Consider the following 12,042-nt stretch of genomic DNA (forward strand, 5'->3'; position numbering starts at 1 on the left):
ACACGTACTCTTCTGCAAAGAGTTCGCAATCTTCATCGAATTTTTCCTGTTAGATTTTGTCAGTAATTTCGTGTGTAGTGAAACGTTTATTTCCTGCAGAATCCGTCGATCGCTTTGTCGACTATCCGCACTTCCGTTCCAGAAACGAATGTTGACGCATCAAGGGTCTATCAAACTAAACCTGCGGACCGTGGTCGGAGCTTTTCATTAATGCAACACATCTGTGGCGCTCCTCGTACAGACATGAAACCAATTAGGCGCCTCCGTCAGCTGCTTCAGCATACTATTACCTCATTACAGCATCATTTGTTGCAAGCTGATTACAGATAACTAGTGACGCGCAGTAGGCTGTTTCCCAAACCAAATGCAGAACGAGGAAACACAAAACAAGCATAGTAATTACTCTGCACATTAATTAAAGTGAGACGGGCTATTATTAACAGCAGTCTCCTTCACGAGACCTAGGCCTCCATATACTTTAATACGCTGAATAAATAGATTTTACTCCTATTCCTCCCAGCTGTTGTGATTAAACAAAACGATAGTATACTGGTATCCAATCGTGAACAATGAGTTGTGTTTAGCATAAATTACTGGAAGCACTCATCTGTAAAATAATTATAGTTTCGATAACACGATAAACAGGGTCTTCCATAAATACGAGGCTCGAAACGTGGAAACCACGGTGAAAATCCGATGAATCTTTGCACAGGTGAGTTGGGCAGTCTCTCTAGCATCCAAGTCGATCGCATCACGTTGCAGATTTCAGTTCTGAGCGCACAGTGAGCACGTAAAGATGCGTAGAAGCACGTGTCACCCGCCAAGTACGAGTGCCTGCTGAAAGATTTTGCTTGATTTCATGCAATCCCATATAATGTACCTGTCATGCATTTCCTTCTTTATGATATTTGTAGGTCGCGGACGACAGGGGCTATGAAGTCGTTCCTGCAGAGTTTTCAAAGGGAAGTGTTTAATCACCCACCATACAGCCCGGACTTGGCTGCCTCTGAATTTTATATCTGCTCACATGATCTGATAATGAAGACAACATTTTGGCACACACAACGACCTGCACACCAGTATAGCGAACTGACAGAATGATGATGATGATGATGATGATGTTTGGATTGTGGGGCGCTCAACTGCGCGGTTATCAGCGCCCGTACAAATTCCCAACCTTTTCTCAGTCCAATCTTGCCACGTGCATGAATGATGATGAAATGATGAGGACAACACAAACACCCAGTCATCTCGAGGCAGGTGAAAATCTCTTACCCCGCCGGGAATCGAACCCGGGACCCCGTGCTCGGGAAGCTAGAGCGCGACCGCGAGACCACGAGCTGCGGACGGAACTGACAGAAAGCACAGGCGGCTGTCTTCTATGACGACGGTAGTAGAAATTTGGTGCAACGATACGACAAATGTCTTAAATCGGAGCGGTAACCATACAGAAAAGTAGCTGGAAGATGTAGCTAACTCTTCGCATAAAACATTTTTTATTTTCACTGTGGTTTCCACTTCGCGACTAGTCGGACCATAATAGTCGATTAGCCGGCCAAGGTGGCCGAGCGATTCTAGGCGCTACAGTCTGGAACCGCGCGACCGCTACGGTCGCAGGTTCGAATCCTGCCTCGGGCATGGATGTGTATGATGTCCTTAGGTTAGTTAGGTTTAAGTAGATCTAAGTAGGGGACTGATGACCTCAGAAGTTAAGTCCCATAGTTCTCAGAGCCATAGTCGAACAGCGCTCGTACCTCAGGGGTTTCAGAAGCGGACGTTCCATAAACTACACGACATACAGAAAACTGACACATATCAGTGAACAGAGCATTTCTCCAACTCTTTTAACTCAGACCAGATGTAATTAATGTTAGCACTGTTTGCGAAGTGGCAAACGTCACTCACTACGCTGATGAGCCAAAACATTATGACCACCTGCTTAATAGCTTGTTGGTCCGTCTTTGGAACGAAATACATCACTGATCTGCGTATCAGGGATCCTACAGTTTGGCTCTGAGCACTATGGGACTTAACATCTGAGGTCATCAGTTCCCTAGAACTTAGAACTACTTAAACCTAACTAACCTAAGGACTGAAGCGCCTAGAGCCGCTCGGCCACACCGGCCGGCGATCCTACAGTTTGTTTGTAGGTTTATGGAGATACGTGGCGTTAGATGTATCAGAGATCAGCACTCGTAAAGTCATTTTCCCCTCGGTCAGTATGCTACTGGAAGAGGGCGGAACATCGACAGTAATGATACCCTCCGCCTTCAGCTGTACGGCGGCTTGCGGGTGTATCAAAAAGAATCATCCGATTTGGAATGTCTGTAATTGTGAAACTAATGAACATCTACAATGAATTTTTGGTTTTTGATGAACGGGAAATTCAAAAAGTTTCTTATTTCATACCTTTTCATAGGTGTCAATATTCCCCCATTCATATGCACGGCATATGTCAATGCCTTATTCAAATTGTTCCCACACTGCAGCGAGCAAGTCTTCAGTTACAGATTCCACAGCTGCTGCTGTTACGCGATGTCCCAGTTCATTCATTGTTGTTGGTAACGGAGGCTCATAAACAGTATCTTTTATAAATCCCCACAAGAAATAATCACATATAGTCAGGTACGGTGACCTTGGAGGCCAGTAATGTAAGGTTGAATCATTTGGTCCAGTGTGACCCATGCATCGTTCAGTAATCCACTGACTTAAAAATTCCCGCACTTCTAGGTGCCAGTGTGGCGATGCCCCATCCCGTTGGTTAATGAAGTTCTTCGAATCGGTCTCCACCTGTGGGAAAAGAAAGTTCGCAAGCATATCGAGTATGTGCTTCCTATAACAGTGTTTTCGGCAAAGAAAAATAGACCGTACACCTTTTCCCGTGAAACACATTAAATTTTGGAGAATCCCTCTCATGTTGTATAGCTTCATCTGGTTGTTCCGTACCCCATATTCTCACATTATGACGGTTCACCTTTGAATTTAAATGGAATTTTCCTCGACACTACACACTAAGCGTGGAAGAAAATTGTCATCCTCCATCTTGCCAAGAACGAAATTACAGAACACACGTTGTTGCTTGTCACCTTCACAAAGAGCTTGCAGTAGCTGAGTGTTGTATGGTTTCATCTGTAAACGGCGACGCAGCACACGCGAGTCGGACAGCGAGGGCATTTTGAGCTGTCGAGCTGCACGTCGAATTGATTTCGGCGGACTCCTTGCGAAACTATGGCGGATGCGTTCGACGTCTGTGTCAGACACTCGGGGATGGCCCGGCGATTTGCCTTTACACAAACAACCTGTTTGTCGGAACTGTTCACGCCATCGTCTAATGCTCTGTACTGCAGGCGTATCCACACCATAACTAGTACGAAAGTCACACTGAACAGTCACGACCGCCGGCCCGAGTGGCCTTGCGGTTCTAGGCGCTACAGTCTGGAGTCGAGCGACCGCTACGGTCGCAGGTTGGAATCCTTGCTCGGGCATGGATGTGTGTGATGTCCTTAGGTTAGTTAGGTTTAATTAGTTCTAAGTTCTAGGCGACTGATGACCTCAGAAGTTAAGTCGTATAGTGCTCACAGCCATTTGAGCCAAGAGTCATTACTGACCCGCACTGCGTAAAACATAGAACACAAAACGCTTTCTGTTGACCCGACACCATTTTTACTAGGCCTGAAGAGTGTGCACACTGCTGCTACCAGTAAAACTCGAGAGTTTTCTCTTTCCAACAGTACGTTGCTGACGCACATCTCAAATGATGTAATAGTTATGATTTTTTGTTTAAATCCTATGATTCTTTTTGATACACCCTGTATATACGTATATGTAGAAAGAACAGTCCTCAAGATAACTCGGTTTTCTCATCGGGGAGCGAAGAAAGTGAATGAGAAGGCGCGGTGGCCTACCGCGGTATTCTCCTGAGCCTCGGGCGGCAGATGGCGCCCCGGGGGACACGACGGCGTCCCAGGGAGGCCCATCAAGCCTGCAGCGGTGCGGAGTCCGTGGTCGAACTGGTTCCAAAGTGCAGTCACTGGCACCTTAAGCGTCCTCTCTCGGGACGTGGAAATATACGTAGACATGAAGCTGGTGACGTCACAGCGTCGGATTTCACGTTCAGTACACCGCGGAACGTGAAATGAAGAATCTGCGAGGTCGCAGTTTTTCCTCGTGGAAAGGAACGTGGCCAATAAGATGTGACATCGTTTTACGTCACAAGAACACAGGACCCATATTAGATAAACTACGTACTAGGTGGGGTCTTCTTTATCATAGAGTACTTGGTATGAATGTAAGCTGTATCAAAGCATCAGAAAATGGAGGATTTCCCGAAAACGCGTCATTTATTCCACGATTTGTTATAGTAAAAGGACAGGAAACTAGATATTTGTAAATAAAGGCTTCCTGTATTTGATATTTTCAGTGTTATAACTTGTCTGCTATGAAAGTATACCGTTTCAATGCTACGGCAGAATGAAGATCTATCAAAAGAGCGTCGTTTTGATAGAACTTTTCAGAGATAAATGTCTAATAATCATTTTTGGAGATACAGTCTTTAGACAGCGTATATCATATACGGAGACCTATCTACCATCTTGAAGCTATAAGTTAGTTGAGAGCGTCGCGAGATGCGAAGAGAAAAAGGTAGCAGGTTCGTGTCCACCTCCTTCCAAAATACGATTTCAGACTTTGATTATTAAAAGATTCTTGGTCTTTGTTATTAATTTAATAGAAGTATTACCTGCAGTAGCCGATATTATTTACCATAAATAATGTATCTGCTGCAATTCTTGTTCCCGAGAGGCCAAAGCCTTTACGTAACTGCCATTGGTTTTATAGACTGCCTCATGTTTGCATCTTGTCGGTAAATATCTTTCACAGTGCTGGTGAGCAGTTTCGAAAAAATCATTCAAATAAAATTAGGAATCGGAACTCGATCTTGAAATCTACATGATGCACATTACTTTGGAGCGATGGTAGTCAACGCAACATCGAGACAATGGGTATTACGCATCCACCAACTGACACCAGACACTATACCTTAACTACATTCATTTTAAAACAGAAAATGGGATGAAGATTCAATTGAGTTAACGAATAAATTCTAACAGTATGTAGGTCACACCGTAGTGAACCATTATTTGCTGTTCAAGCCACCGACGAGTCCAGCAACTTCTTGGCGATCTCCTCCGCTTTTCTTCGACATTCGCTAACAGAGTTGACGCAGCTATTTTACGCGCGTCCATTTCCGGAAAGAAGCTGTTTGGTTTACGCGCCAGAGGCCGCAGACCGCCGCTGGGGAGAGAGCGCCAAGGTCGCAAATCACGACGAGCAGCACGTTATGTTCCTTGGGATGTATCACGTCGTTTCAGAGCGTGCAGCAACCACGACGGACATCACGCCTGGCGTCGTGCTTCGCGATGAGATACACATCCCGTGTGAGGATGGCTTTAGACCATAAGCACACACACGTACCATTATTTATATAAACGTTACGAGAGGTGCTGTGACGCTGTTTACTTTCTCGAAGTCGCTGACAGATGTCTCTATTGCCGCGGTATCGTCGTGACTGCGGTAGCCATTGTAGCAGACGAATCAAAGCTGGAGCATATATATTCTGTTGGTACATTCAATGCAATTTTGCTGCCTTTTCTTTCTTTGAAAGAGAGACTTCCCAACTTCATATACTCATGATGTACATATGTATTATGAAAAGTACTTAACGAGAAGCTCCCCCAATGGTAAATAACCGTACTGGTTGTTTGAAGTACGTTTTAATTTGTGTGAAAAATTGCAATTCACAGCGAGAAAAGTAAATTTCTCCCTTTGTACTCGAAAGTAACAAACAACGAGGAAAAACAGTAGCAACAACATTCCTGCTCAAGTACCAGAATACTCTTCGTCGGCTTCTGTACTTCAGTTGAACAATTCTTGTTTGGAAAAGAAAGTTATCTTTTTATTCTGAGTCGTAGTTTGTTTTACCAGGTGACCAACGAGTTTTGAATATTTACTTGCATTTGCGTGCTTCATGCTCAATTTGTAAATCGTTTAAAATGACAACTCACTGCCGACAGAGATACATAACATCGAAAATTACGGAACACACTTCTATTTAATTAATAACAACATACCATAATCTTTTAAAACGTAAATGCCAATAAAAAAGTTTTTGCAGATACCTGGACGCGGATGAGCTGCTATAGACTACGTGAATAAGTGCAACTTGTGGTTGTACCCTTTGTCAAAAAGTTCCTGAAGGCTTTCACCATCGATAAGACATTACTTTTAACCATATTACAAACAAATTGTATCAATACTGGCGTGTTTACGAGAGATTTTCAATATGCTGGTGCTTTGAAACAGCATATTATACGGCCGCGGTGGTCTCGCGGTTCTAGGCGCTCAGTCCGGAACCGCGCGACTGCTACGGTCGCAGGTTCGGATCCTGCCTCGGGCATGGATGTGTGTGATGTCCTTAGGTTAGTTAGGTTTAAGTAGTTCTAAGTTCTAGGGGACTGATGACCACAGATGTTAAGTCCCATAGTGCTCAGAGCCATTTGAGCCAGCATATTATATTCGTAATGCTTAAAACAACAAAATCTGACATGGCGTCTCCCAAGTTCTTCAGCCAAAGCATATCTTTGAAAAGTGCGGAGTGAAGGTACCTCCTGTCACATGCATATGAATAAGGGTACGTGACACGTACAGACCGTGCACGCCCCTATCTCCGCCTGTTGGGGTTTGGGGAAAAAAGAGCAACGTAACGTAGGGCAAAAAAAGCCACATTCTGTCACTGCTCACTATGCAATGTGGAGCAGACACCTAAATTTTTTCTCGTTTATAGCTTAAATTAAGAGTTGGTTTTAAAACCTGACCGATCTGTATTCATATTACACATACAGTAGCATAGTTGGCCTAATTTCTCCGAAATTCCCAATAAAGATAGGACGGTTCTCATTTCTACATTTGACACGGTTAACAAAGAGTTTGAAACACTTTATTGGCAATTCTTTCTTTTTTACAAGCGACTGAAGTCGGTTCTTCAGTCAGCTCCTGTCTGTGTTGCACTATGGGTCATTTAGTTCACCGCTCCGACAGGAATAGAAGACCAAATATCGGTTTATCATTTATTTATTAATGTCGGAAGCATCATCAATTTATAGCGTGCAGAATATTCACACATTAAACATACGTAAAGAAACACAACATAGAATTGTAGATATCCGGCTATGTAAAGATATAAAAATATGAAATATATACATAGAGCTAGACATTTCTTGCCCAGAATCGGGCGACGTCCATTGCGTTTGGCGGGGAGCAGTGAACAGGTGTACGAAGCGTGGTTTGTAGTAGGGCCTACACCGCATTCGCAGAGGTTGAGTGTCTACGGGGTAGCCCCATTTATAACGAGTATTTCTCGACCTCGCAGTGCTCGTACGTGGTCCGTTTAGTGCATTCCAGATTCCTCAGTTTTTAACGCATCCTGGTGCTAAATAGCAGTTTAGAAGACAGCATTTAGTTTCTTGTCGATTGCTCAACAATACGAATGAAGTGTTTTATGATGATTTTAAAGAAATTACATCTGTTTCTATCAATAATGCTAGAGTTTTTACACAAAATAAGGCCTTGTGTTTTATGACTTTTGCTTAGTCCACTACAGACAGCGAAACATACCAAGATAAGAAGCATAATAAAAAGTGTAACCGACATATTCGTCGCAAGAGAACCCAGCAACTGTATTAAAAAAAATAGTTTTTGCGCAACTAGAACGGAAAAATAAACGACATAATATTTTTATCTATCTTAGAAAAGTTCATTACAAACTTCTGAAGTGAGTTACATATTAATATTCTATGTCCTCAAAATCTTTGTCGTTCATCGAGTTTTGGAATATTATTTTACAATAGGTTTATGACGACGCTCAGCATTCAATTTGTAATATTTAAACCCAAATAAATATTGTTAAACAGAAAAGCATTCACATCTGCTTGGTAACGACGTCATTCTTTAGCTTCTGCCAGTAAATTTTAGGCGTACTCGACAAAAATGTGTTCGTAATCTCTCTGTTTTTTATTTTTAAACAACTTTACTAGTAGAACTAAATTTTATTTTCTTTCACACGTCTTTCGGTGGAACCAGGCGGTATTCAACATTTCACCATTTTAATAAAGAAAACTTTAGCGAAAATACGACAATTAAGGTAAAGGTAAACTGGACAGTAACCCAGAAGGAGCCTGCAAGTGGACTGCGCCAATACTCAGCTGATCAAGATGTTGGGTTCAATATAATTGTTACGGCGTAAAGTCAGCGTCGGCACGCCAGTCGGGAACGAAAGAGAAGAGTTGGCTGTGAGAAAAGTCAGCCAACCGCACGCTGACCGACCTCCCTCCAGGACGACAACGCAACATCAGCGGTCCCTACGTGAAGAGGACATTAGCGCCGCGCTAGACCGGTGTCGGCCACGTCGATAGCAGCTTCAATGTTGGCCACCTCGTTAGCCACCGCATGGTACCAAACTCTTATGTAGCGCAGACTTGTGTTTGTCTACTCTGAAGAAGTCTGATTATTTTGCATGTCGCCCTTTGCTTGCGACACATATCAAAGTTAAGTAACTGCAATTGTCTATTGTGATAAAACTCACTATTATGAGTTGTTTGTCTAGCGAACCGAGTGTGCAGGATTCCTAGACACAACAACAATTACGTCGCGCAGATCTATACTATCAATGATCTAAGGTTGGCACACTGTCAGCCATCCGAGAACAGGTTTGTGTGAGACTGTTGCGAAAATGCAGCAATATGTTCATGGCCGCAACCAGTCACATACACCGACAGACATTAAATACAAGTACATTGGCCTAACGCTGCCAAACTGGTTGTCTAATTTTAAATGCGAGCACCTGAGATTAGACTTTCTCGTGACCAATCACATATCGTAGTGCTAACAGTTAATTTGTAGCTTCAACTTATAATCAAGTATTTACACGTTGATTAACATTTCATCATCGTAAGAACTCATTTTCTGTATTTACAATATAGGAAAAACCATTCGTACAAATGAAGACAGGTTGACCTCCAGACGATGGACTGTAGGGACGCGAGTGGCAGCTTATCTTCAGTATCAGCAAATGAAACAAATTGTAGATACATAGAAAAACCCATTACTGTACGATTACACAACTGCAGAACAGTCACTGGAAGCAGTTACTTCAAGAAAATATCTAGGAGTGTGCGCACAGAGTGATTTCCACGGCGACTTAAAACTGAGTGCGGATACGGCAGATGTCAGATGGATTAACTGGTAGAATCCTCGAGGGAAATGTAGTCCAACAACAAAGGAAGTAGCTAACACAACACCCCTTCGACCAATATTTGAATATTGCTCGTCAGTATGAGCTCCGTACGACATAGGATTGATAGAGGAAATTGAGAAGATCCAAAAACGATCAGCACGTTTCGTTACACGTTCAACTAATAAGCACGAAAGAATCACGGAGATCCTTGGTCAACTCCAGCGCCAGACACTTCAAAAAGAGGCGTTCTGCACCACGGTATGGTCCACTGATACACTTCCGATGTCGTACGTTCTTGGAAGAGTCAACCAAGACACTGCTTCCTTCTGCGCATATCTCGGGAGAAAAAAAAAACACATTCAAGCCCATGAGGGGGGGTTACCAGCAATTGTTCTTTCCGCGAACCATCTGCAACTTCAATAAGAAAACGGGGAAGTGACGTTGGCACACAAAGTACCCTCCGCCACACTTCGTCGGGTGGCCTGCACAGCGTAAATGTAAATGAAGAATGGCGTGAGTACGTGACGGCTCGTGGATTTGTCTAACGTACCGGAATTTTCCTGGCGGATACCGCACCACAGCTTGCCCGCAGGGAGTCGTGCATCTTGTCGTTATCTTCCAGATCTTCAAAAACAGGAAGGACACAGGAGATACCACAGTTAGCAGGAAGGGAATGACCGCAGAACGACTCGTGACGGGATGGACTCAGGCCAAAAGTGCGGCAAGAAGAGAAGGTTCAAGTCACTCCAGGACTTCAACACGAGAAGATAAGCTGTCCAGTCACATTTATGTGACCAGGTGTCAAAAACCTGAATATCCACCTTTTGTGTCGCGGAGCGCTGCGAGATGTGCAGGGCTAGAGTCAATCAGGTTCTCGAAGATATTGACGGCGATGTGGAATCATGCTGACTCCAGTGCCTTGGCCAGCAGCGCTACGTTTCTCAGCTGAGGATCCATGGCCCAAACATCCGATCGAAGTGGTCCCACAGTCTCGACTGGGTGAATACATGGGGCCTTTAGTAGCCAGGAGAGTACTGTAAACTCACCCACTGCTCTTCGAACCACGCACGAACACTTCGAGCTGTGTGACACGTTGCATTGTCCTGTTGGTAGATGCCATCGTGCTCAGGAAAGAGAAACAGCAAATGAGGCTATAAAAACTAAACTCCTCCCGAACAGACCATGAAGGCCCAACGGGACCGACCGGCCGCCGTGTCATCCTCAGACCACAGCTGTCACTGGATGCAGATATGGAGGGGCACGTGGTCAGCACACCACTCTCCCAGCCGCATGTCAGTTTACGAGACCAGAGCCGCTACTTCTCAATCAAGGAGCTCCTCAGTTTGCCTCACAAGAGACGAGTGCACCCCGCTTGCCAACAGCGCTCGGCAGATCGGATGGTCACCCATCCAAGTGCTAGCTCAGCCCGACAGCACTTAACTTCGGTGATCTGACGGGAACCGGTGCTACCATTGAGGCACGGCCGTTGGCATGTGAGGGTATACATGACCCCAAAGGATAAATGCGTACATGTGTTGATGCACTGTGCCTTTAGAGTGACGAGATCACTTAGGGAATGCCACGCAAACATTTCCAGACCATAACGCTGTCTCCTCCGGTCTGGACATTTCCGACGATTGTTGAACGATGTTTGCTTTCAGAAGTTTCAGCCAATGGAGCATAACATGTGATTATCTTGAAAGATCAGCTGTCGTCACTCAATGGACATCCATTTGCGGCATTGGCGTGCAAACTCCAGCCTTCGTCCCCGATTAACAGTAGTCAGCATGGGTGCATCAATCAGACACCTGCTGCGGAGGTCCGTGCACAGCAACGTTCGGTGAACGGTCTTTCAGGAGACACTGTTGGAAGCCCCTTGGTTCGTCCGAACGTTCAGCTGCTCAACAGTAGCACATCTATTCGATAGTTGCCACGCCGCCTACTTTGGGTAGCGTCATTTTGCCACGCATAATATACTTTAGCACGCAAACAGTCTTATGAACTTAGTCGTTTCAGAAATGCTTCCATCCTTGGCCTGAAAACCAATGATATGCCGTCACATAAATCGCTCCGTTTCCGCATTACGACAACGACTTCAGTGTTTCCCGCGTCCCCCACGACACTTTATACACCCTCCACTGCTAGTGCTGCCACTTGCACTTGAGTTCGACACACGTGGTGGACAAATTAATGAAACTGGACCGTGTAGTGGGGTTATTCGACATAGTGTCATGAACAGACTGTTGGTAACAGCTGAAATCGGGGCTACAGGCATAGTACCTGGGCGAATCGTCGGAAACAGGTCACTGGAAACCCGGTTGAAATCTCAAGCAACAGTCCGTCGTTTACTGCTCACAGCATACGACAGATAACTGTGACTTGATTTAGTTGTTATCTTCATTAAGAGGTGAAGATGCTTGAAACACTTACCTGTGGGAGTTGTACTGCGTTCTTAACATAAATTAGCGAAGTTGTGGTGGAACATACTCAGTATTACAGAGGACTATATGTAGATTTTTATTAACAGAAAGGCAAGAATAAAAAAATTTCTTATAGTGACAGATAACTCACTTCCCAAAATGAAAAAAGCTCGCACACACAAATATCGTGACCAGTAGCAACTCGCGTAAAATTTTACCAATGTGCTTCAATGAGGCAGCCTATAGGCTTTTGACTTACAAGGGTAGTAGTAATCGTAACTAAATCGAATATATTAATTTTAAGTATACAAACTGATCTGTTCAAATACATTT

At 44.2% G+C, this 12,042-nt stretch overlaps 1 long non-coding RNA gene and 1 pseudogene across 1 annotated transcript in view; both read right to left on the reverse strand.

Annotated features, from left to right (window-relative positions):
* LOC124788075 overlaps positions 1 to 12,042 on the reverse strand; it is a 997,098-nt gene that overhangs the window by 67,082 nt on the left and 917,974 nt on the right. The gene's annotated exons all lie outside the window — the stretch shown is intronic.
* Positions 10,663 to 10,780, reverse strand: LOC124790310 (annotated as a pseudogene).

The sequence above is a fragment of the Schistocerca piceifrons genome, chromosome 3 (assembly GCF_021461385.2).
Source record: "Schistocerca piceifrons isolate TAMUIC-IGC-003096 chromosome 3, iqSchPice1.1, whole genome shotgun sequence".
NCBI lineage: Eukaryota > Metazoa > Arthropoda > Insecta > Orthoptera > Acrididae > Schistocerca > Schistocerca piceifrons.